Below are 27,639 nucleotides of genomic sequence, written 5' to 3'. Positions count from 1 at the left end.
GTACTGCCTCTTGTTCTTTTTTTTTGTGGTGAATTTTTCCGCCTTGTCATTTTGTCTAGATAAGAGTAAATGAGGGAGCAAGTAAAATACTAAAAGGGTGGTAAAGACCCCAGGAAAATATGCTTTAACCAAATCAGAAGAGATCCCCAATCATGAGGGGGGAGAAAGGGGATAAAAAGAGGTTCAGAAAGAAAAAAAGAAAGAAACAATTAAAAACAGAAAACAAATAAAGAATATAAAAAAGAAAAAAATATATATATTAGATAAACTAGCTAAAAAACGTTAAAAAGAAAAGGGTAAAAGTTAAAAAAAATTTTGGCAGAAGAAAAAAAATTGAAAAAGAAAAAAAATTAAATTAAGTGCAAGGCTAAAGAATCATGGGGAGAAAGCCATGAGTTACGTGCTTTGCTTTCTCCTCCTCTGGAATTCCGCTGCTCTCCTTGGTATTGAAACGGCACTCCTTGGTAGGTGAACTTGGCCCTGGCTGGATTTCATGTTGATCTTCTGGGGGAGGGGCCTGTTATAGTGATTCTCAAATGTCTTTGTCCCAGGTGGAATTGCACCGCCCTTACCATGGGCCAGGCTGAGTAATCCGCTCGGGGCCCCACTCCTCAGTGCACCCTCAGAGAATAGTGCCCAATTACTCTCGTCTGCCTGGCCTCTGGCCATGCTCCAAGCTGACCGAGGCTGCGACCGGTTCAAGGTAACTCCGAGCTTAGAGCTCACTCCTTGGCTCTGTCTCTGTAGCCAGCTTCCCCGTTCTAATACCGGTAAGCTCTGTGACACTCAGACACCCCCGATCCTTCTATGACCCTGCAGGACCTGAGGCCACGCTGACCCTGCGTGGGCTTCATCCCGGTTTAGCCTCTGGAGCAACATCCCTCAGTGGAACAGACTTTTAAAAGTCCTGATTTTGTGCTCCGTTGCTCCACCGCTTACCAGGAGCTGGCCCCTCCCCCTGGGGTCTATCTTCCCGTCGCTTTGGATTCACTTCTCCGCCAGTCCTACCTTTCAGAAAGTGGTTGATTTTCTGTTTCTAGAATTGCGTTCTTCTTCTCTTCGATCTCCTGTTGGAGTTTTAGGTGTTTGCAATCTTTAGATAAGCTATCTAGCTGATCTTCTGCTACCTGAAGTAGTCTCAGCCTGCTACTTCTCCACCATCTTGACTCCTCCTCCCCAGTCTCTATTTTTTACATAAATCAGTAGAAATTCTCACCAATTCACAGGCACCTGCGTGGCTCAGTCAGTTAAGCACCAGACCAGTTCATGTCATGATCTCAGGGTCCTCTTGCACTGGGCTCCATGCTCAGCAGGAAGTCTGCTTGTCCCTCCTCCTCTATCCCTCCCCCGCTAGTGTTCTCTCATGTGCATTCTCTCTCTCTCAAGTGAATAAATTATTTTAAAAAATAAAATAAAAAAAGAAATTCTCTCAATTCCAAAATTTCCAGGAGCTTAAATACATATATTTCTTTCCAACAAAAACAAGACTTAAGACTCAAGTTCTTAAAATAAGTAGACCACTCCTATACTGGCTTGGGGGAAAAAAAAGTCAAAGAGAGAAACAAAGCAGTGGTTTTTAACCTTATCAGAATTATCATTCAGTTTTTCTGTGAGGAACAAAGGACTATTCCACTGCTTTTTAAATTCTTCTTCCAAAATAATCAACACTCATTACAATTAAACTTATGATATTTATAAGAACAAAGGAGCCTATTTTTCTTCTTTTCTGTTGCAGAAGGAAACATAGTCAAAACAGACATAATAGCCTTTTAGAACAATGAAAATGGGAGGTAATGGGAGGTTATTGGGCCATTTCTGATGGAAGAAACTGAATTATCAAAGTCATGGAAATTTCTAACACATGGGCAATTTAGGGGTTGAAGAGCTAATTGTGAATCTGGAAAGACAGATCACGACCAAGTATACATTTAACTCCATTTGATGATCAAAGGAGGGCTATTCTATCCACAAATAAATAAAACCAATCTTTGTTGTGTAACCCACTGTATTTCAGAAATTATTATAGGCATTAATGACATGGAAAAAAAAAGAAAAACTTGAACCTTACCATCCAGATGTTAATAAAACAGTAGAGAGTATAAATATTTACAATACATTGAGGAAATTCCTATAATTACCATAAACATAGGGACGCCTAAGTGGCTCAGTTGGCTAAGCGGCTGCCTTCGCCTGAGGTCATGATCCCAGCGTCCTGGGATCAAGTCCCACATCGGGCTCCTTGCTCAGCGGGGAGCCTGCTTGTCTCTCTGCCTCTGCCTGCCACCCTGTCTGCCTGTGCTCTCTCTCCCTCTCTCTCTCTGACTAATAAATAAGTAAAACCTTTAAAAAAAAAAAAAACATAAGTTGCAGTAAGAGTTGAGGGAAATGATCTGTTAAACTATCTTGAAATGCTGGGGTGTTTTGAGCAAGAGAATATTAACTTGGCCACCAATGCTTGCAAAAAAGCATGGAGCAAAGACTGGTGGCCTAGGTACCAGTGTTTAACTGATCACATAGCCCGGGATAAGGAGTGCTTAGCAACGGTTATGACAGAAGTGGCAAATAAAAAGAGGAGAGAGAACTGACAGTGTTAAGGGGAACCTAAAGTATTCGGAATCATCTGGGAGTGTGGAGATAGAGGGAAAAACTAGGTAGCTGGCATGGGGGAGCAGGAAGACAGAAGCTCAGGACAAAGACAATATGGCAGGAGGAATGGACTTTGCTTCTGGATATCATTGAGCTTGAGGAAGAAATTTCTCACAGGGATTTCCATTGGACATTTGGAAATGATGATGTCAAGTTTAGGAGGGAAGTTAAAAGTGGAGATATCTATTTGAGTATCACAGTTAAAGCTCTAAGAATAGAATGATATCATCAAGGGAGATCTTGCAGAGAATAAGCTAAGGACAGAAACCAGAGAAAGTATATCAGGGATAGAAATGAGAACCATGGAAGTTCGGTGTTGTCTAAGTGAAAGCAGGTGAGTTTCAAGCAAGGGATGACCAACTTTCTTAAATATTATGGAGAATCAGAAATATAAGACTTGAGTAAAAAAGTAACTCTACTTAGTTAATGCAGGACCATAAATGACCATGCTTTTGTAAGGCAGCTTCATCAGAACCACAGGAGCCAGATTATAGAACAGGAGTGGGTGAAAAACCCACTGCTCTTCAGGGAAATAAAGGCTAGCAGAAAAATAGCCCCAAACTCTGTATACTAGGTATCTCTCTCAAGATATGCGGGGGTGGGTGAGAACAAACAGAAAACAAAAAGCCAAGACTAGCTCTCATACCACTGGATATTAGTGGAGGAAAGATACCAAGCTAGGGGGCCACCTGTCTATGACCAGGTCTTTATTACATCCAAGTCCACTGACAAGTGTCTATGACCAGGTCTTTATTACATCCAAGTCCACTGACAAGGGTCTGAGCCTACAGTCAAGTGGAAGCTAGAAATGGCAAGAGAAGTAGTGGGGGAATTTTGCCAGAGAACAGATACTTTATATTTGCATTTTCTTTTGAAATCTATTCTTCAGTTTTTGTGCCCTCCCAATTTTAGATGCCCCGTAAATAACTCTGGTGGACTAACCCTAGAATTTTCCCTAGGTAGTTCAAATGGGTAGCAAATTAAAGAATAATGTCTTGGTCCAGTACTTGCTTTCTCTCATTTATTTTGTTGTTTGAGGAGGAATTGTTTCTTTGTTCCTTGAACACTAGGGAGAAATGATATTTGTTGGTGGTTAGGGAAGGTCTTTGAAGAATGGACTGTTCCCTATCAAAGAGTGGTGCATGAAGGCCAGTGGGACAGCAAGCTGTAGGGAATGACATTAGATGCATGGGGGGAAGGTTTGTAGAATCTTTAAAGAGAGAAGACACATGGGAGGAAAATAGGAAAGACTATGTGAAGATAGTGAAAGATTTCGGCACGGAGAAGAGGGTTAAAAGAATGCATACCAAGAATCCTTGATTTCTAGTCATGGAGGAGTCAAGAGGGACTACAAGGAGACCAAATAAAAATGAGGAGTCAGAGTTTGAGGTCCTCAGAAAAGATTTAAAACAGACATTGAAGTCAAAGTAGTGCAGCACTGGGGACCCAAAGAGGGTTCCACCGAGACTGATTGTACCCTCTAGGTGAAGGGGAGAGATAGAGAATCCATACGCCACGTCCTGAAACCCAGGAGTCTCATGATTTGTTTATTTTGTTGTTTTTTTTCCTAAACCCACCCCGCTCCCTGCTCCCCCCACCACTGAATCTTCAGGGCCCTATTCTTGCGAAGCCCATACCAGTCTTCTCTGACAAAGTAACCTAACAACACATTCACACATCTGTCTTGCAGATTTTTATTTCCTTACAAGATTCGGTCAGAGAGACAATGGTATTAGCTTTCTGGCCAAACTTCCTGGAGTTTCTACTGCTATGTAACAAGTCACCACAAACTTAATAGCTTAAAACAAGACATATTTCTTATTTCACAAGTTCTGTGGGTTAGAAATCCATGAACAGTTCAACTGGGCCATCTGCCATGAAGGAATCAGTCATGGCTAGGTAGCATCTGGGGTTCAGCTGGGGAAAGATCTTTTTCCTAGGTCACATGCGTTTTGGAAGGAATTTACAGTTCCTTGCAGGGTATAGGGACTCAGTTCTTAGGCAGCTGTGAGCCAGAGGCTGCCCTCAATCCCTTGCAGTATAGGCCCCTGCATATGGTAGCTTACTTCATCAGAGCCAGCAAGGAAGGGGTCAACAGAATCTGCTAACAAGATGGAAGTTATGATGTTATATAACATAACCACAGAAGTGACCTCCCATTACCTTTGCTGTATTCTATTAATAGAAGCAAGTCCTGGGATTTGCCTCCACACTAGGAGACTAGATTATACAAAGCATGGCTACCAAGAGGTGGGATTAATTAATGGCCATCTTCGAATCTGTCCTCCATGTTAGTTTATCATCACAAAGAAGTAACATTCTCTAGATAGCAACAGAGTGACCTAAAGAACCATGAAGAAAGAGAAATTTGAGTGGTATAAGCATTTGCATTGTGAAATAACACACTTCACAGATGGGGAAAATGAAGTGAGTGAAAAGTACAGGTGAGGAAAGCATTTTATTTTACTTTAAACATCTGGATATTGCCAGATAGCCAATCAATAAGGTTTTTCCTGAAACTGGATATAGATTATAACAGATGTTTAAATTTAGGAAATTGTAGGTTTTACTATTAATACCTACCTATTCTTGATGAGGAATAAAGATCTGTCCTTTAAGTAAAAGAAATGGGATGATGAGTAATGACACTAAGAACTAAACTTTAAAATGTAATACCTATCAGTTGTCTAACATAAAAGATATCCACTAGACTTAGTTAGAAACCTGATTTAGATGCTGGATGAAGATATAAACTGAAACATAGAAGTGAATGGAGAACATGCCAGATGTCAGCCATTTTGCATACATGCTAATTTCATCCTTCAAAGATATCTCTCCAATCTTACAAAATGCTACCTATTTTTCTAAAGTATAAGGTGGGCTATCACTATAGACCAACACTGGTAATAAGAGAACAATATAAATTAAATTGTTTTTCCTCTCAACCCCCATACCTACCTCTTCACAATCAACAACAATCTTAGATAAAAACTTATGGCCAAGGAGAAAGAAAACTTTACACACACACACACACACACACACACACACACACACACACATCATTAAAAAAGATAACCAACCAAGATAAAAACAAAGCAAAACAAAAACAGGAAGGATATGAACAGAAAATTCATGGTAAAAGAAATACAATTTGGGCAAGAAGCACTTAAAAAAGTTATTCAATCTCACTAGTAATTAGGGATATAACATAAATGATAATAGGCAATATTTTTCAGCAATAATTTAGCAAATATATTTATAATATCCAGTTTTGGCAAGTATGTGGGGAAAATGGCATTCTTTTATACTGTGAAAAATAGTTTGTCAAGGTTTATCAAAGGCTTAGATCTCTGTCATAACAAACACAGCTATTTTGCTTCTTGAAGTCTATCCTGATGCATTTACAACTACATACACACACACACACACTCAATTTCCTGCAGCATGGCATCTCAAAGTTAAAATCTGGAAACCATTTACGTGTTCTTCAATACTAAAAAAGTATGAAGTAAATTACTATTTTTATTCCATTGCTGCAAGTTGAATGCATTCAGATAGAATGATGTAGCTGTATATATATATCTATGTGCCCTATTATAGATATATCTATTATATTATATGTGATATAATATATATATTATATATGTATATAATGACAGAGAAATATTCTAAATCATATTTTAAATATAAAATATGCATATAATTTGTATATGGTACCTTATTTATTTTTAAAAACCCTAAACTATATATGTATATTTGTACATAACTTATGTACATGTAAATATAAAAAGAATGTAAGGGCAAGATGGCAGAGAAGTAGCAGGCTGAGACTACTTCAGGTAGCGGGAGATCAGCTAGATAGCTTATCTAAAGATTACAAACACCTACAAATCCAACGGGAGATCGAAGAGAAGAAGAACAGCAACTCTAAAAAAAGAAAATCAACCACTTTCTGAAAGGTAGGACTGGCGGAGAAGTGAATCCAAAGTGACGGGAAGATAGACCCCAGGGGGAGGGGCCAGCTCCTGGTAAGCGGTGGAGCAACGGAGCACAAAATCAGGACTTTTAAAAGTCTGTTCCACTGAGGGATGTTGCTCCAGAGGCTAAACCGGGATGAAACCCACGCAGGGTCAGCGTGGCCTCAGGTCCTGCAGGGTCATAGAAGGATCGGGGGTGTCTGAGTGTCACAGAGCTTACCGGTATTAGAACGGGGAAGCTGGCTACAGAGACAGAGCCAAGGAGTGAGCTCTAAGCTCGGAGTTACCTTGAACCGGTCGCAGCCTCGGTCAGCTTGGAGCATGGCCAGAGGCCAGGCAGACGAGAGTAATTGGGCACTATTCTCTGAGGGTGCACTGAGGAGTGGGGCCCCGAGCTTTCGGCTCCTCCCGGCCGGAGACTGGGAGGCCACCATTTTCATTCCCATCCTCTGGAACTCCACGGAAAGCGCTCAGGGAACAAAAGCTCCCGGAAGCAAACCCGAGGGGATTACTCAGACCGGCCCGGGGGTAAGGGCGGTGCAACTCCGCCTGGGGCAAAGACGCTTGAGAATCACTACAACAGGCCCCTCCCCCAGAAGATCAGCAAGAAACCCAGCCAGAACCAAGTTCACCTACCAAGGAGAGTAGTTTCAATACCAAGGAGAGCGGCGGAATTCCAGAGGAGGAGAAAGCAAAGCACGGAACACAAGCTTTCTCCCCATGATTCTTTAGCCTTGTAGTTAAATTAATTTTTTCTTTTCTTTTTCAATTTTTTTTCTTCTTCTGCTAAATTTTTTTAACTTTTACCCTTTTCTTTTTTAACATTTTTTAACTAGTTTATCTAATATATATATATATATTTTTTTTTTTTCCTTTTTATACTTTTTCTTATTTGGTTTTCTTTTTTTAATTTTTTTTTCTTTCTTTCTGAACCTCTTTTTATCCCCTTTCTCCCCCACCCCACGACATGGGATCTCGTCTGATTTGGCTAAAGCATATTTTCCTGGGGTTGTTGCCACCCTTTTAGTATTTTACTTGCTCCTTCATATACTCTTATCTGGACAAAATGACAAGGCGGAAAAATTCACCACAAAAAAAAAGAACAAGAGGCAGTACCAAAGGCTAGAGACCTAATCAATACAGACATTGGTAATATGTGAGATCCAGAGTTCAGAATGACGATTCTCAAGGTTCTAGCTGGGCTCAAAAAAGGCATGGAAGATATTAGAGAAACCCTCTCGGGAGATATAAAAGCCTTTTCTGGAGAAATAAAAGAACTAAAATCTAACCAAGTTGAAATCAAAAAAGCTATTAATGAGGTGCAAACAAAAATGGAGGCTCTGACGGCTAGGATAAATGAGGCAGAAGAAAGAATTAGCAATATAGAAGACCAAATGACAGAGAATAAAGAAGCTGAGCAAAAGAGGGACAAACAGCTACTGGATCACGAGGGGAGAATTCGAGAGATAAGTGACACCATAAGACGAAACAACATTAGAATAATTGGGATTCCAGAAGAAGAGGAAACAGAGAGGAGAGCAGAAGGTATATTGGAGAGAATTATTGGAGATAATTTCCCCAATATGGCAAAGGGAACAAGCATCAAAATCCAGGAGGTTCAGAGAACCCCCCTCAAAATCAATAAGAATAGGTCCACACCCCGTCACCTAATAGTAAAATTTACAAGTCTTAGTGACAAAGAAAAGATCCTGAAAGCAGCCCGGGAAAAGAAGTCTGTAACGTACAATGGTAAAAATATTCGATTGGCAGCAGACTTATCTACAGAGACCTGGCAGGCCAGAAAGAGCTGGCATGATATATTCAGAGTACTAAACGAGAAAAACATGCAGCCAAGAATACTATATCCAGCTAGGCTATCATTGAAAATAGAAGGAGAGATTAAAAGCTTCCAGGACAAACAAAAACTGAAAGAATTTGCAAATACCAAACCAGCTCTACAGGAAATATTGAAAGGGGTCCTCTAAGCAAAGAGAGACCCTAAAGGAAGTAGATCAGAAAGAAACAGAGACAATATACAATAACAGTCACCTTACAGGCAATACAATGGCACTAAATTCATATCTCTCAATACTTACCCTGAATGTTAATGGGCTAAATGCCCCAATCAAAAGACACAGGGTATCAGAATGGATAAAAAAAAAAACCCATCTATATGTTGCCTACAAGAAACTCATCTTAAACCTGAAGACACCTCCAGGTTTAAAGTGAGGGGGTGGAAAAGAATTTACCATCCTAATGGACATCAGAAGAAAGCAGGAGTGGCAATCCTTATATCAGATCAATTAGATTCTAAGCCAAAGACTATAATAAGAGATGAGGAAGGACACTATATCATACTCAAAGGAACTATCCAACAAGAAGATCTAACAATTTTAAATATCTATGCCCCTAACGTGGGAGCAGCCAACTATATAAACCAATTAATAACAAAATCAAAGAAACATATCGACAATAATACAATAATAGTAGGGGACTTTAACACTCCCCTCACTGAAATGGACAGACACCCAAGCAAAAGATCAACAAGGAAATAAAGGCCTTAAATGACACACTGGACCAGATGGACATCACAGATATATTCAGAACATTTCATCCCAAAGCAACAGAATACATATTCTTCTCTAGTGCACATGGAACATTCTCCAGAATAGATCACATTCTTGGTCCTAAATCAGGTCTCAACTGTTATCAAAAGATTGGAATCATTCCCTGCATATTTTCAGACCACAATGCTCTGAAGCTAGAACTCAATAACAAGAGGAAATTTGGAAAGACATGGAGACTAAACAGCATCCTTCTAAAGAATGAATGGGTCAACCAGGAAATTAAAGAAGACTTGAAAAAATTTATGGAAACAAATGATAATGAAAACACAACAGTTCAATATCTGTGGGACACAACAAAGGCAGTCCTGAGAGGAAAATATATAGCGGTACAAGCCTTTCTCAAGAAACAAGAAAGGTCTCAGGTACACAACCTAACCCTACACCTAAAGGAGCTGGAGAAACAACAAGAAAGAAACCCTAAACCCAGCAGGAGAAGAGAAATCATAAAGATCAGAGCAGAAATCAATGAAATAGAAACCAAAAAAACAATAGAGCAAATCAACGAAAATAGGAGCTGGTTCTTTGAAAGAATTAATAAGATTGATAAACCCCTGGCCAGACTTATCAAAAAGAAAAGAGAAAGGACCCAAATAAATAAAATCATGAATGAAAGAGGAGAGATCACAACGAACACCAAAGAAATACAGACAATTATAAGAACATACTATGAGCAACTCTACGCCAACAAATTTGACAGTCTGGAAGAAATGGATGCATTCCTAGAGACATATAAACTACCGCAACTGAACCAGGAAGAAATAGAAAGCCTCAACAGACCCATATCAGTAAGGAGATTGAAAGAGTGATCAAAAATCTCCAAACAAACAAAAGCCCAGGGCCAGATGGCTTCTCGGGGGAATTCTACCAAACATTTAAAGAAGAACTAATTCCTATTCTCCTGAAACGGTTCCAAAAAATAGAAATGGAAGGAAAACTTCCAAACTCATTTTATGAGGCCAGCATCACCTTGATCCCAAAACCAGACAAGGATCCCATCAAAAAAGAGAACTACAGACCAATATCCTTGATGAACACAGATGCAAAAATTCTCACCATAAAACTAGCCAATAGGATTCAACAGTACATTAAAAGGATTATTCACCACGACCAAGTGGGATTTATTCCAGGGCTGCAAGGTTGGTTCAACATCCGCAAATCAATCAATGTGCTATAACACATTAATAAAAGAACAAGAACCATATGATACTCTCCATAGATGCTGAAAAAGCATTTGACAAAGTACAGCATCCCTTCCTCATCAAAACTCTTCAAAATGTAGGGATAGACGGCACATACCTCAATATTATCAAAGCCATCTATGAAAAACCCACCGCAAATATCATTCTCAATGGAGAAAAACTGAAAGCTTTTCCGCTAAGGTCAGGAACACGGCAGGGATGTCCGTTATCACCACTGCTATTCAACATAGTACTAGAAGTCCTAGCCTCAGCAATCGGACAACAAAAGGAAATTAAAGGCATCCAAATCGGCAAAGAAGAAGTCAAACTATCACTCTTCGCAGATGATATGATACTATATGTGGAAAACCCAAAAGACTCCACTCCAAAACTGCTAGAACTTGTACAGGAATTCAGTAAAGTGTCAGGATGCTTGTTCCCTTTGACAACAAAAGGATATCAATGCACAGAAATCAGTTGCATTTCTCTACACCAACAACAAGACAGAAGAAAGAGAAATTAAGGAGTCCATCCCATTTACAATTGCACCCAAAACTATAACATACCTAAGAATAAACCTAACCAAAGAGGCTAAGAATCTATACACAGAAAACTATAAAGTACTCATGAAAGAAATTGAGGAAGACACAAAGAAATGGAAAGATGTTCCATGCTCCTGGATTGGAAGAATAAATATTGTGAAAATGTCTATGCTACCTAAAGCAATCTACACATTTAATGCAATTCCTATCAAAGTACCATCCATTTTTTCAAAGAAATGGAACAAATAATCCTAAAATGTATATGGAACCAGAAAAGACCTCGAATAGCCAAAGGAATATTGAAAAAGAAAGCCAAAGTTGGTGGCATCACCATTCCAGACTTCAAGCTCTATTACAAAGCTGTCATCATCAAGACGGCATGGTACTGGCACAAAAACAGACACATAGATCAATGGAACAGAATAGAGAGCCCAGAAATGGACCCTCAACTCTATGGTCAACTCATCTTTGACAAAGCAGGAAAGAATGTCCAATGGAAAAAAGACAGCCTCTTCAATAAATGGTGTTGGGAAAATTGGACAGCCACATGCAGAAAAATGAAATTGGATCATTTCCTTACACCACACACAAAAATAGACTCAAAATGGATGAAGGATCTCAATGTGAGAAAGGAATCCATCGAAATCCTTGAGGAGAACACAGGCAGCAACCTCTTCGAAGTCAGCTGCAGCAACATCTTCCTAGGAACATCGCTAAAGGCAAGGGAAGCAAGGGCAAAAATGAACTATTGGGATTTCATCAAGATCAAAAGCTTTTGCACAGCAAAGGAAACAGTTAAGAAAACCAAAAGACAACTGACAGAATGGGAGAAGATATTTGCAAATGACATATCAGATAAAGGGCTAGTGTCCACAATCTATAAAGAACTTAGCAAACTCAACACCCAAAGAACAAATAATCCAATCAAGAAATGGGCAGAGGACATGAACAGACATTTCTGCAAAGAAGACATCCAGATGGCCAACAGACACATGAAAAAGTGCTCCATATCACTCAGCATCAGGGAAATGCAAATCAAAACCACTATGAGATATCACCTCACACCAATCAGAATGGCTAAAATTAACAAGTCAGGAAATGAGAGATGCCGGCGAGGATGCGGAGAAAGGGGAACCCTCCTACACTGTTGGTGGGAATGCAAGCTGGTGCAACCACTCTGGAAAACAGCATGGAGGTTCCTCAAAATGTTGAAAATAGAACTACCCTATGACCCAGCAATTGCACTGCTGGGTATTTACCCTAAAGATACAAACGTAGTGCCCCGAAGGAGCACGTGCACCCGAATGTTTATAGCAGCAATGTCTACAATAGCGAAACTATGGAAAGAACCTAGATGTCCATCAACAGACGAATGGATAAAGAAGATGTGGTATATATACACAATGGAATACTATGCAGCCATCAAAAGAAATGAAATCTTGCCATTTGCGACGACGTGGATGGAACTAGAGGGTATCATGCTTAGCGAAATAAGTCAATCGGAGAAAGACAACTATCATATGATGTCCCTGATTTGAGGGAGAGGAGATGCAACATGGGGGGTTGAGGGGGTAGGAGAAGAGTAAATGAAACAAGATGGGTTTGGGAGGGAGACAAACCATAAGTGACTCTTAATCTCACAAAACAAACTGAGGGTGATGGGGGGAGGGGGGTTGTGAGGGGGGTGGGATTATGGACACTGGGGAGGGTATGTGCTATGGTGAGTGCTGTGAAGTGTGTAAACCTGGCGATTCACAGCCCTGTACCCCTGGGGATAAAAATATATTATATGTTTATAAAAATAAAATTAATAAAAATTAAAAAAAAAAGAATGTAAGGGTATAGGAAAAGTTTGTAGAGAGAAACATTGGCTGCTTACATGGTTAATTATATTAATGAAGCTACTTCTGGGACAACTGGAGTGACTGGAAGGGGAGATGAGCTCCAACTGTAATTTATTATTATATATATATACATATCAGAGTGCTTGAATTTTTAACAGGCCGATGCTTATGCATCACATGTAATATTGAAGAATATTACATTTAAAAACTAAGTTGGTAGTGATAGGTAGAGAGAACTAAAACCTGGGTATTTCTCAGATGAGAAGCCTATTCTATTTTCGCTGGCTTGAGGAAGCAAATCTCTACCCTTACTGAGCTGCTTAATGAGGACAGGAGGTACCAGCAAGAAAGCAAGAGCTTTGCTCTCTACATGTACCACATAGTGGGAATTACTGTTTGTAGACCCCAACAAAGACAGCACAGCTGAATCCTAAGAGGTCCATGATGCTGGATCTGTATGATTTATTATTCAGTTAAAATCTCTAAAGAGGGAAATAAGACCTCATCGTCAACTCTGATTTATACTCTCCCATTTTGCAATTCAATGAGCAAGTCAGGTGGGTATTGCTTAAAACTGGTTATGGATTTTACCCAAAGACATATAATTGTATTTGTATTCAAAGTTTCAGTTTCATTCACCTCCTATGATTTTATTTTTAGCTCCTTGCTTTCATTTAATTTGTATTTATGAATTTATTTCACCCACTCAGACCAGAGTGACAGGTGGTAGCTGCTCAATATTTAAGCTATTTTTCATGCATCCCTTTGGTTCATTTCAGGGCTGCTTTTGCACTTTTCTAGAAATAGGTGAGCTGTTTGCAATTCCCACCCCTTTGCCAACACCAAGTCCATGCTGAGCTACTCAGCCACTGTCAGTCTCATCCAGAAGGTAAATTTTTTGCTCTCTACATCTGGAAACAAGGGAAATTAAGTTCGGGACACATTTGGCTTTAGCTATAATTTAGGCTTTGCTTCTGTTCAAGAACTGGAATGATTCAGACCTCTGTTGGAATTATGCTGGCTATAGGGATTACAGCAATTATGCTGGCTATGGGATCCGCCAACCTCTACATCAGCAGGAATGTTCTGTATCTTTTGGAAGGATGGCTGGTGATAGGGTCTAGGGACTAGCAAGTGGGAACTTAGAAGGATGTCTTAGTATAACCTAAACAGCTAAATCTTCTCAAGAAATAAGCCCCCACAAAATATATTTAACCATGGAATTATTCAAATCCTTTAACCAGTAATTCTACTCTATTAATTCCCTTGAAGGAGGAGAAAACAAAATGCAGAAAAGGCATTACATGCTAAGATGACCATCAAGGTTGTAACAACAACAAAAAAAAAACCCAGAAACCATGAGACTCTTCAAGAGTAAAATGATAATTTCATAAAATATTTATATTTGGTCTTACAGTGATATATAGAGGTTAAAATGAGTGGTAATGAAAAAGATTTAGCAACATGAAAAATATTTATGTCATTAGTGAAAAAGGAAGTGACAACTTAGTATATATACTATGGTTAAAGCACTACAAAAAGAGAGAAAAACAACAACAACAACAACAACACATGGGAAATAGACCAAGAGGAAATAAAACAATATGCTAAGAGGAAAAGAAGACAGAAAACACCACAATTTTTCAAACTTTTATGGTGTGCCTATTCATTTTTATTAAAAGCATTTAAGAACTAATAAGACACATTCTTTAACAGGTTTACTTGCATTTAAGCCAACAGGATACTGGAATAAGGGTCAGAGATACTCATAACAAATCCACAAAATCCTCTGTCTCTATCTCCATATTCCCATTCTCCCATTCTTATCATCAACATGCACTCACACACAAACACAATGCACACACACTTCCCAATCAAAGATTTCTGAACAACTTAATGAACTAAATGACTAAGAGAGTCTGTACAGGCTGTCCCAAGCTTTTAATTATAACAACAAAAAGTAAAGCTAAAAACTAAACTCTACTACTGTTTTATCCTTATCTTCTTCAAATCTCATGTCAATTACGAGTGATGAACTATTTTATAAATCTGATGAGAAACAGAGAGAGAAGATAGTTAAATTTCACAAGGTCCCAGGGTTTTACATGTGTACATACATATGATTCATATGAACCCATTCAGACTCTTTACCACTGCCCTAATGACCTCTCACTCCCATGGAGCTGTACTCTTTTTCAGAGCCACAATGTACAGTTGGGCAGGTTCTACACTGCACAACTCTAGAGAGCACTATTTACTTTGCAGTCTATGTGAATGACACTCCTCAAAGTTGGGCACACACAGCCTGCTCAGTGAGCAGCCTGCTCACTGCCTACATGATTCCTCTAGGACGTTTCTCTCCATTATCTTTTACCCACTCAGTCTATCACTTTCATAGAGCTTTCTCTAACTACCTCTGTGTGTATTATTCTTTTCTTCCAAGAGACCAGTTGGTATACATGAAATAAGTTGTTGTCTAGTTAAGATAGCAAAACTAGCCCACATGAATTTTCAGCTCTTGGTCAGTAGAGATTCTTTCATGTTTCTTTAGTAGAATCTCAAGCACTAAACCCAGTACTGGGTACAGAACAGGAACTTATTAATGCACATTAATTTTATGATCTTCTAGGCAAATCACTGCAAATCATATAAAGGGATCTTTAGGAGAACATAAGGAAATGGTTTCTAATAGGTGTTAAAAATGCCTCAGACTATAAATTGGGATGCAGTGTAGTAGGTAGCTTTTCTGCAAATGAACAAGGACAGCTATCTAGGATCTGTGCTGATGAAATTTTAAACTAAAGTTCATTTTCTCCAGGCCTATAGAGAAGCGGAAATGAAATTCTGCACTTATATGAATATTCAATTTTGCGATCTCCTGGCCCAACCACGATGCAAATTACTGAAAGTTTTAGAAATGGTTTAAGAGTATGATTATCAAAATTCTTAGAATAAATCAAATACAGTGATAAGAATAAAAATAAGATCGCAAATTCTGCTTGATGTTTTCATACAGTTGCTTTCAGTTTGCAGACCGGCACCCAATCCTAGGCATCTGTAAATGTGATTCCTCATGTACAAGGTGGCAAAACTAAGGCCCAGAGAGAGGTGGTTTGTTCAAGATGAATAAGGAAGCAGGGGGAAACACTGCCATTCAGTCTTGTGAATATGAGGTAGATTTTAAAAGAAATGACAGCTGCACATTCGGGTTCTGTGGTTTTCTCTGATCACAGTAGCCTTTACGGAGCCAGTTTCAGAAGGAACAGAAAGTACTAAGTCAGTAATAACAACTTCAGAGAAGCTAAAAATATATTCTTTATTGCATTATCACTACACATGCGCGCACACACTTACAAACCCAAGTACACACTCACACCCGAACTCATTAAAACAAAAGCAGGGTCGTCAAGATTTATCAGCCAATAAATACAGCCTTCCAAATAGCTACTGACTTCATTTAAGAAAATAAATGGATGTAAAGCCATGCATTTATCTCTAGGACATGAACACTACATTCCAGACATATATGCCACGCTAGGCGCCAAGAAGAGGAGGGCGAAGACAGAAGGCCTGGCCCCTGCTCTGCAGAATTCATTTCCCTGTGGCCAAGTAAAGCTTTTCAAGAGCCATGCAGGGGGTTTGCCCTTCCTAAGAGTAGGAGATGAGCAAAGACTGCTTCTTAAGCTCCCATAGCTTTCCTGCCATTCAGAGCAGTAAGGTCATTAAGGAAAGAAAGAAACAGTTCCTTGAATTAGCATGAATCATTTCATTGGAGATAGTGTAACGACCAGTAATTTTCAGGTCAATTTCCATGATATCCCACTTATTTTATGCAGCCCCTCACTGCTTCTCCACTTGACTGCACTCCTATCAGGAGCCCTTACAATTAAACCTTTTCATCTTCTCAGAACTCTTATTTCCAATGGCTATATATTGAGACATCCTGGGGAGTTAAATACTTAATAATTCTCTTGCCACAGTTAAGTCTCTCACTGAGAGTCTTCACCCCCGAGTGGGCAGAAGACACGGGTAGGAACAGACCCAGACTTTTCTTGCCTCCTCATTTTTACCTCTGGGTTCTCCATATTATCAAGATTTCTTCCCTAAACCTCTGCCCCAGCCCCGTGTAACAGACAAAAAATGTGATGACTACCAATTCTAAATAAGAAAGCCTTTCTCGGGCTTTTTGTTAGGATTTTATTTGAGAGAGAAAGTGAAAGAGAGAGAGAGAGAGAGCACTTGAGTGGCGAAGGGACAGAAGGAGAGGGAAAAAGAATCCCAAGCAGACTCTGTACTGAGCCTGAAGTCTGAGGCAGGGCTTGATCCCACAGCACTGAGATCATGACCTGAGCTGAAACCAAGAGTCAGCTGCTCAACTGACTGAGCCACCCAGGTGCCTCCAGGTTTTTCTTTTCAAAACAGTAATGGAAACACAGAAGCCAGCACATCAATGGCAAATACCTATTTTACTGATTATACACTAATTCATTTAGTAGACATTATTTTACTGGGTTCTAGGCTAAATCCTAGGGATGGAGAAAGAAAAGACACCAAGTTCTTCCACACAAAGGCATCTTGTGAGAAAGAAATGATCTACGATCAAGGTTAAGACAGGAACTATTCAAGAGTAGGCAATGCAGTGTGGCCACAGACCAAAGGCAGCCTTTATTTATGGAATTCTTACTATTCTGTTCCAATTGTCCTTCTTGTATTTTTTATTCTTCAAAAAAATTACAAATATATGTTGTGTGTGTATGTACACACACACACATATGAAATACATGAGAACAAAAGCAAATTTTTTTTTTACTTTTACTGCACATCTAATAATGCCAGAAACGGGATCTAAATATGAGAATACATTACTCTAACACCATTGCCATTTCCATGATTTTGTGCTGTTCCCCACTTTAAGTGGCAGATGATTACTTTTCTCCATTCTTTCTTCCCCAACACATCATCATATGCCTTCTGGTTATTTGCTGAAGCTTTTCTAGTTAAGTTGATTCTGATTAGGGCTAGGTGGCAGGACCACAATGAGGAGAGGAGAATAAAGCTTGGGGAATGAGGTACAAACCTGAAACTAACCCTGAGATTCCAGAGTTTATTTTTAATTAGTTCAACATCATGAGTCTCCCAGTGAAAATCATACTTATCTTTACATTTTTGTCCTTAGTGCTGTACTCACTCGTGCCCCTGTTGAAATGTATCAACTATCTATGGCACAAACCTCTCCAAATCATAGAGGCTTAAATTTATAAGCAGCTACTTACATCGAACTTCTGTCGGTCAGTGATCTAGGCTGGGCTTCGCTGGGCTCCCCACATGTTTGGAAGTTTGCTGGGGGTCAGCTAGCCAGGGATGACCTTATTCAGGATGTCAGGGGTGACTGGGCTCAGCTCTCTGTGACTCATGCTCTAACAAGCTGACCTGATATATTCTCTTAGCTAAGCCAGAGGAGTAAGAGCAGAAGTGAAATACACAAGCACTTGTTCAAGCCCCTGCCAGTGCAACCCTTAACATCCTATGGGTCAAAGCAATTCACATGACCAAACTCAGCCTCAAGTGATAAGGAAAAGCTCTGCGTCTTAACGGAAGGAACTACAAAGTCACATAACAGAGGGCATGGATGAAGACTTGGAGACTTTAAAACAACCCATCTAATGTTGGAACTGCACACCTGAACTACCGATCAAGAGGACACACATTTCCTAGATTTCATGTCCTGGTTTAACGGAGCTAACGATCTTTTACTGTGTTCAGAAAGAGCAGATTCAAAAGAAACTTGAAGGGAAAGCAGTGTAGTCTGTCCGTCTACCAATCAGCTTCTCCTTGAGATTCCCTACAAAGTTTTGCTTTATTAACCTGACACCCTCATTCTCTCTCTCACCCAAAAGGTTAAAGCAAAAGTTCAGTAATCAAACTTCGAGATTCTTCAAATACAATGTCTCTCACAGAATAACTTACAACAAATATATATATATAAAATAAATGTAATATAAAATATAAAGAGCAATATTACAATTATTTACTGAATCATTTGTTATAATTTATTAAACCATTATTATATGCCAACCTCTGCATTAAGTTACATTTTCTCACTTGGAGAGGTATATGTTATTACTCCAGTTTTACAGATGAAGAAACTAAGACCCAGAGCTAAGTGTTAACTTAAGCCTACCTCCAAAGTACTCTCTCTAATCACCATGCTTTATTTCTACCCTTGACTCCACTGAAGTTCCTCACATTAAAATCTAGACAATGTCATCCTGCTTTTCTTCATTTTTGCCTTGCCTTTGACTCTTCAAAGCCAACCCATGTAATAACTCCCAAACTGACATGAGACAAGAGCTATTTCTGATGATTAGTCTCCCCCACTTGCCCAAGAATGGTTCTCTATCTGCCATAGCTAAGTTCCAAATTTAGTAAGAACTTATTAGCGACCTCAGGAATTTCCAGGATGAAATCAGACACTGACCCCCTACATTTAGAGCAAGGAGAGATTAAAAAAAAAAAAAAAAGACGCAGATCCCTCCAGGTTGGTCAGTGACAGTTTTAATAAGGGAGGGAAGTTACATACAAGGCTTGTCTTAGGCATCCGAAAGACAAATAGATCTCCACACCCACTCACTGGAATCTTAAAATTTATCTAGAGGCCTTAACTGGGTTCAGTAATGTATTCAGTCCAGATGGTCTTGACAACACCTTCCTCTCTCAAGCCTACATCTTTGAAACAGCTGCTAATATGGGAATAGTAGGCAGAACGTTCATTCCAAGGACAGGAAAGAGCCTCCCACTGCCCAGATCTACCTCTCAGGTCAATACCTAGCAGGACAACCAGCGGTCACATCCTTTTGATTTTCTCCAACAAGGTGTTTTGATTCCCTCACAAAATAGGGTATCAAAATAGGGTATCTGCCAATATCTCCTCCCACTATGCTCCAAATTAAACAAAATCCAGTAGGATTTTGACTTCATGCCAACCCACCACCCTATCAGGGTTTTCCTTTATATTTTTTTAAATATTTATTTATTTTAGGGAGATTGAAAGAGAGAGAGCATGAGCAAGGGACAGGGAGGGGAAGAGGGAGAGGGAGAGAGAATCCTAAGCAGACTCCCAACTGAGCTCAAAGGCTGATGCAAGGCTTAATCTTAATCTCACAACCCTGAGATCATGACTGGAGAGGAAACCAAGAGCTGGACACTTAATGGACTGTGTCACCCATGTGCCCCATACTGGGATTGTTCTTGAATTTCTCTTCATCCATAATATTTCTCCCAGAAGGATGCTGTCCTTTAGCGAATTTCTACCCATCTTTCAAGGTATAGTTTATCAGGAATATGCTGATCTGATTTTCAGGGTGTAGGTTTGCCTTCTCTCATAGAAGATCAGTTTGAACCTTGTCTGGAAGCACTCGCTGAGGACTGATGAACAGCCCAGGTCAAGAATATGTTGGTCCATGTGTGGAACACCACCATTCCTCTACAAAGTATAAAAAAAAGAAAAAAGAAAAAAGGACAGGAAAAGGATGAAAGTTCCATGCCTCATCCCCACGTAAGTAGCTGGATTTGGCAAAACAGAGTTTTATTTTTTCCTTTTAAATGTCTCTTTATTCAAACATATAGCAGTCTGTCACCCTTTTCTAGAATGCGTCGACAGGAAAGAGAAGAGTCAAAGAAGTCTCTAATGGGGTACCAAATTAGCACATGGAAAAAAACAAACATGTCCTGCTCATTATGAATTGTTAATGGCCTGTTTACTGCTGAAGCTGTCACAAAAATAGGCGAGTCTGATAAGTCAATAATTTATTTCAGACTGTGGAATTAATTAGGAAGACAATTAAATAATTGTGGGAAAGCAAAAAAAAATATGTTTAAACATTTTGTTTTTAAAAGTCAGTGGTGGTTTACAGGGTGTTTGGATATTGCACTAGAGGAAAAGAAGTTAGAGGCAGAAAGAGAGTTAACGGTCTAGGTGTAACTTCACTATAAGATGCGGATAACGTCCACTTTCTATCACTTTCTTTAAAGGAATCTCAAACAGCAAGCAGTAGTAAGCTTAATTAATCTGAAAGAATGTTTCAATGATTTTACATTTTGTGTAAGATCAGGCGGACAAATAGACTGTGGCCTTGATTTCTTTTTGCTCCATTTTGAGGTTATGCAATGAATACGTGTTTCTTCCCCTTCACACCTGCCATCTTGATATCAACGGTAGAGTCAAATGAAAAGTAATACTAATATAAGTATATTTTATAGCAACTGTCTTTATAGACTTCAAGCCACTTCATTGACTTATTAAAAAAATAATAAGATTTAAATAGAAATAAAAATCCATATAATAACATTTCCCCACTGGAATTATAACTATCATATATCTTTCAATGAAGCCATTTCCATGCCTCAGTTCTCACCTACATTAATACAGAATATGTTTGGTGATCTAGTTACAGGAAATAATTCTTTATAACCAGCAGCGCTGCAGAGCCTGAACTTGGTTGTGTTCTCTGTAGTGACAGTAAAAGTCTTCCAGGCAAATCTGAGGGTTCTTTCCACATATGTCAACCAGTAAACTGGCCTTTTTGTTCTTTATATCCTCTGTTAGGAAAAAAAAATATATCATTCTGAAAACATTCACCAAGAAACTTTCTTCAATATATTTCCTACACATTAGGGGAAATAAAAAGATGGATTACATTTTTTTTTCTTTAGTAAATTCACTACAGAGAACTCTCTAGGCCCAAGAAACAAAATCTTTATAAATATCTTTTTTTCATTTTTTAAATATTTATTTATTTGAGAGAGAGATAGCGAGCTAGAGCAAGCACACACATGCAAGTGGGAGGAGGGGCAGAGGGAAGGGGACAGTCTCCAGCAGACTCTGCACTGAGCTGAGAGCCCAACTTGGGACTCCATCTCATAACCCTGAGTTCATGACCTAAGCTGAATCCTAGAGTCAGACACTTAACTGACTAAGCCACCCAGGCACCCCAAGAAAAGAAATCTTTAAAAATTACATTCTTATTCTGGAAAGCTAAACAACCTACCACTTACACTATTCCTTTCCCAGGCTAAAAAGGATTCTTCACACTAGACCTTACTGTTCTATCACTGCCTGCTCTTAGGGAGGAGAATCCAGAAAAAGAAGTCGGCCCCCAAAAGTGCCTTATGCTGAGACACGATTTGAACAATTTTATAGATAAAAATGCAAAATGATCATCATTATCATCATCATCATCTCGGAAGGAAATCTTAGACTTTTCTATCATTGCTTTCATTGCCACCAACCAGGCCTACCATCGGAAGAGGACCCCCGTCTGCAGCATGGACACGCAGAAGAAGAGCTCAGGACTTGCGAACTTGAAGAATACCAGGGAAACCGTCACGTTACCAGAAGAGAAACTCAATTTTCCCAACTGGTCTGGAGCTTGTTGCCTCTTTCTGAAGGACGTGGTGGAGATGAAGCTGGCAGGGATAGAAATGAGCTCAAGAGCAAGGCAGGAACCCTATCCCTGAACAAGCCCAGGTTCGGATGCTCCCATAGGCACGGTGGTCTTGGCAACTGGAGAGCTGAGGACTAAGTCTACTGCTGGGAAGGTTCCAGAAACCCCTGCTGTGAGAAGGAGGAGGAGAACATAAGCTAGGAACCCTCAAGGTTGGAGAGGGTCCTTGGGGCATCCTGAAATTCTAGCATGTAGATAGATAGACACACAGACAATTTATAGATGCAGATGCAAATCCTCCTCATTTGACTGGCTCATACATTAATACTGGATTATATCCATTATTATGTACATAAGCTGGAGAAACAAATGTTTGCTAAAAAGAAGTCAACAGTGAGAAAGAGAAGGAACTGTTTTTGGACTTTTGCTCTTCCCTTGTCAAGCTTCAGTAGGGAAAGGGGATGGAGATGGGAAGTTTCCACAAGGCCAGCTGGCTGGTGAGTGCTCCCCCTGAGGCTGAAAACATCAGGGCACTCAAGAGGGACCAAATCAACTGGAAGCCACCCAATAAACCAGCAGGAGTTAGAAGTGCCTGCAGTTCCTGGACCGGATGATCTCTCCAGTTCCCTGTAAGGTTCTGCTCCTCTAGTCACTGACACTCTCTAGTCTGGAATCCAGTGTGTCTGTAGGACTGGCCCAGGGTCAGCTCAGTGGAGCTTATGGCTACGGTTCTCAAAGCTCAGAGCTCTCAGAAGCCTGCTGGCACCTGGATGTTGGTCCATGACTTTGGTCAGCATCAGTCTTTTCTGAAAAGGTTAATGGTTATTTTAAATAATTTCTCCTTTTTCTTATTTTGCATTGAGAAGTCCATCCTTCTATTTAAAAAAAATTTTTGATATGAGGGTATTCATTGCTATTTTTCAAAAGTCCAAATTGAATCAGTATAAAATGCAACACTAATTCTCACACTACTATTTTTTATTTTTCCTTTCAATGGATTTGGTCTATGAAATTTCAGACTAGAAGCCATTTTGCAGGAAGATTTCTCTGGTGACTCAGACTTACGAAGGCGGCAGAGATTTCCATTCATACATTCATTCAACAAATATATATAGTATCTGCTCTGTGCCACACATTGTTCTAGGCATTTGAGATCTATCAGTTACCAAAATCTCAGATCAAAATACCTGTTGCCACAGAGCTTATCTTCTTTATTGGGAAGAGACTGATAATAAACAACAAGTATAATAAATAATTAGGTTGTATATTATAGGTACACAGTTCTTAAAGAAGAGTCAGTTGTATCTGAATTCAATTCATATTGGAATCAGCATGATTCTATGCCAGATTCTGTACTCTAGGCTTTATTAATTTAGGGGGGAATAAGGAAAAGCTCAATTCTTTAAGATGTTTATCTTATAATGCAGAAGATGGAGTAGGACCCTATTTTCCTTCTAGGTTATGAGTTCTTAGAGTCTGAGAACTAATGAACAGTTTGAGTGTTTTTTTGTTTTTGTTTTGTTTTGTTTTGTTTTAATGGCAGAGGTTCATCTAGTCATTAAGACTGTTGAAATGTCCTTGTTTTGCAGTCTCTGCACTTGCAGCATCCATATTTCCTTTTTCCTCTTTCTTAACTATGATAAGCCCCACACTTAGAGCTCTGTCCTCTCCTCTCACTACTCAAGCAACTGACTTAGCACAGCGAGTGGAGTGGCTTGTGCACTGAGACACTGTAAACTCGGCAGTGTGGGCGACATCAAGCCACTCACCCTAGTCCATGAGGGTGAGCATTTCAAAGCTTGGCAATAAATAGAACTCTAAATATAAGTATCAAGAACCAAGTTCAAAGCCTAAGAATATTTAGAGCTGGAGCACCTGGGTGGCTCAGTGGGCTGGATGTCAGAATTTTTTTTATTTTTTTTAAGATTTTATTTATTTATTTGACAGACAGAGATCACAAGTTGGCAGAGAGGCAGGCAGAGAGAGAGAGGAAGGGAAGCAGTCTCCCCGATGAGCAGAGAGCCCGATGGGGGGCTCGATCCCAGGACCCTGGGATCATGACCTGAGCCAAAGGCAGAGGCTTTAACCCACTGAGCCACCCAGGCACCCCTGAGTGTCAGACTCTTGATTTTGGCTTGTGATCTCCAGGTCATGAGACAGAGCCTCGAGTCAGGCTCATGCTCAGCTCAGAGTCTGCTTGCCCCTTTCCCCACTCACACACACACTCCCTCTCTCTCAAATAAATAAAATCTTTAAAAAAAAAAAAAAGAAAGAAAGGAAGGAAGGAAGGAAGAAAGAAAAGAAAAGAAATAAACTGTCCTCGGATCGGGTTTAATACTGAGTCAAGTTTTAGTAGGTAAATAAATGGCTAGGTCCCTCCTCCCACCATTGCTGCACAGGTGGGAGAGCAGAGAGAGGTGACACAAATAAGCTGGTAGTTTAAAATAATTTAAAATACAACATCAGGGGCATGTGGGTGGCTCAGTGGGTTAAAGCCTCTGCCATCGGCTCAGGTCATGATCCCAGGGTCCTGGGATCGAGCCCCACGTTGGGTTCTCTGCTCAGCAGGGAGCCTGCTTCCTCCTCTCTCCGCCTGCCTCTCTGCCTACTTGTGATCTCTCTCTGTCAAATAAATAAATAAAATCTTTAAATAAATAAAATACAACGTCAGATATTAACATGCCAAATGCCGATCCTGCATCTGTACAGCAATGAACGGACTAGGGAATAGGATTTTTATTCGTATTTGAGTGCCAGCTTATGTCAGCGGGCATTTCATGAGCTGAGACAGGGAAGTAACAATAAGGAGAAGCTATTGCAGTTGTTAAACCCATGAGACTGGTCAGGTTCCTGCTTCCAGTGAAGGCAGATTATAGGTTAGAAACTGAAGGAGTCCTTAACAAATGGAGCTGGGAGGGAGCCAGATTTTGCATGCAAGGGGTGCTTTGGGAATAAAGCCTTCTGGCAGTTTGGTTGTTTTTATCCCAAAATGTTCGGGGGTAAGGGGTGGCGAGGGGGGCCCAGGGGCTTGAGAGGGAGGAGTATATTTGCATTTTGTAACCAAATGATAATAATAGGCTTCTAAGGGATACAAATTAGGGAAGAGTCAATAAAAATGAAAAATTTTGAATATGCATGTTTTGACCCTCCTCTACCCTCAGAGGCAGAGGCTTCCAGATGATCCAATCAAGTGGGTTAGGGAGAGTGTATATTTGCTAATTCTAGGTAGGGAATGACCAGGATGGGTTTCTGGTTGGGGAACACAGCATGGTTCTCTGCTGCTCTTCATCAACACTTTGTGCCCTCACAGGCCTCATTACTCTGCTCCTGACCACAAATCAGACAACAGGGTGGTGGGATATCATACCCTCTTTTTCCAGCACCTACACACCTAGTCAAGGAATAGGGTTTTACTAGTCAATAAACTTCAGCTAGCTCTCAAACATGATGTAGATATAATAATTACTCTATATTGATTTGAGAAAATAAATATCCCATTATACCAGTTGATCTGTTCATCCAATTCGATCAAAAAGACGTACGGGCACTTCTAGAAAATTCTTTGATGCAGATAAACTGAGATTTTTCTGACTTAACAGAAGGAAAATGTTTATAAAAGCTGGTTTGGCTCATTGATTCCTTAATTCCACAAATATTTATTAAATGTTCAGGCACTACCCAGGTGAATAATTCTCCTACCGCCCAAGTTAGTTGTAATTATTCACAGCTGCTTGAAAATAGTCTATTTCCCAAAGCAAATCAACTGGATCTATACATAGCTCTTTGATCTTCTGCAGTTTTATTCACAGGTAATCTCCCTGATCCTACATTCATGGTCACCAGATATACTGATAGTCTATCTGGTGATCATTACCTGTGAGTCTCAGGACTCACCACTGAGGTCAGCATATGCAATAAGTTTCCCGTCAGTAAAAGAAGGAACTCACGGATGTGTCACTACTCCAACTTCTTGACATTTTTTTTTTACAATTTTTTCTGTGTTTTTGTTCAAAGCAGCATATAAATACTGTTTGAAAAGTAAAATAATAATGAACGTTAACCTAATGAAAATCAATAATCCATTGCCACTACTTTCCCCCATTCGGAGTCCTGCTCCCCAGAGAGAAATATTTTTATGTTTCTGCATTTTATCTATCTCCTGGTGCTTACCTACATGTATCTAACTAGTATGTTGAGATCGCTCTTTTCATTCACTCAAGCATTCACTACAGAAATTCATTGTGTGCCAGCATTTCTCTTGAAACATACATTCGGAAGTGTTTAAAAACTCACATCTGTTTGACCTGTAATTGCAAATGTGCTGCAGCCTCTTATCTACTGGTGAGTTTCTGCTCATTTTCTTTTTACTACAGATCTATACCATTCCATAGACCAGTACAATTTCAAGGGGCTCTGAGGAAAGACAGGAGGTAAGCATTATGGTCAGTCCACTACCTCCAGCAGAAATGTCCTGACTTTTTCTTCATGGAAACCCTTTCTTTAAAAAAAAAAAAATTTTTTTTTATTAAAATTCAATTTAGTTAACACATAGTGTATTCTTAGTTTTGGGGTAGAATTTAGTGATTCAACAGTTGCATATAACACCCAATGCTCATTCTATCAAGTGCCCTCCTAATACCCATCACCCAGTTACCCATCCCCCTACCTACCTCCCCTCCAGCAAGCCTGTTTGTTTCCTAGAGTTAAGAGTCCTTTATGGTTTGTCTCCCTCTCTGTTTTCATCATATTTTATTTTTCCTTCCTTTTCTATACAGAAGAACGTGGAAAGAGATGAGCTCACTTTAACACTTAAGAAACTGGGGTGACATTGCATCAGCTGTGCTTAAGGAAACATGGAGTCGTAGACAAAGCAATACACAGCAAGTTGGGGAGTCGGGGAGCTGGGGCCACACCCATTACCATGTGGATAACCACAGCATTCACCATGCTTACTGAGTAGAATGAACCAACATGGTTATTTACTACTGTCTTCAGTGGAGTTAACATTTATTTAGCTCATTCTATTTGCCAAGCAGCATGAATGCTCCACTGATTTTCTCATTTAAAGCAATGACTAATATTACCCTATTTTTCAGAGAAGATAACTAAGGGCTAGGGACATACATAATTTTTTTTCAATGTTTGGGGATGAAACTGGGTTTTAAAGCCAAACCTGTGTCTAGAGCCCATATTTATCTCACTCTCCCCTTTCAGATATGTCAACACCATATTCCATAGCTATTAATTGGAGTTCCACTGTTCACCAGTCACTATGCTCTGCTGCTAGGTTCTAGACAAGAAGATGAATGAGGCATGGCAGATCCAACATCTATGGGGACCCTGTTTACATCTCTCACAGCCTCACCTCTGATTCAGCCACAT

The 27,639-nt window shown here is 39.7% G+C and overlaps 1 long non-coding RNA gene across 6 annotated transcripts in view; it reads right to left on the bottom strand.

Moving 5' to 3' along the window:
• Positions 1–27,639, bottom strand: part of LOC125092674 (uncharacterized) — a 373,116-nt gene that overhangs the window by 114,273 nt on the left and 231,204 nt on the right. Inside the window, exon 1 of one of the 6 annotated variants that reach the window (XR_007125040.1) lies at positions 18,088–18,147. The exons of 4 other annotated variants lie outside the window; for them this stretch is intronic. This is a non-coding gene — a long non-coding RNA (uncharacterized LOC125092674). Of the gene's footprint in view, positions 1–18,087; positions 18,148–27,639 lie in introns of those variants that run through there. One more of the 6 variants, XR_007125044.1, reaches the window with a different exon arrangement.

The sequence above is a fragment of the Lutra lutra genome, chromosome 2 (assembly GCF_902655055.1).
Source record: "Lutra lutra chromosome 2, mLutLut1.2, whole genome shotgun sequence".
Classification (NCBI taxonomy): Eukaryota; Metazoa; Chordata; class Mammalia; order Carnivora; family Mustelidae; genus Lutra; species Lutra lutra.
Note: the sequence above shows the minus strand (reverse complement) of the source record. Positions and strands in the feature narration are given on the sequence as shown.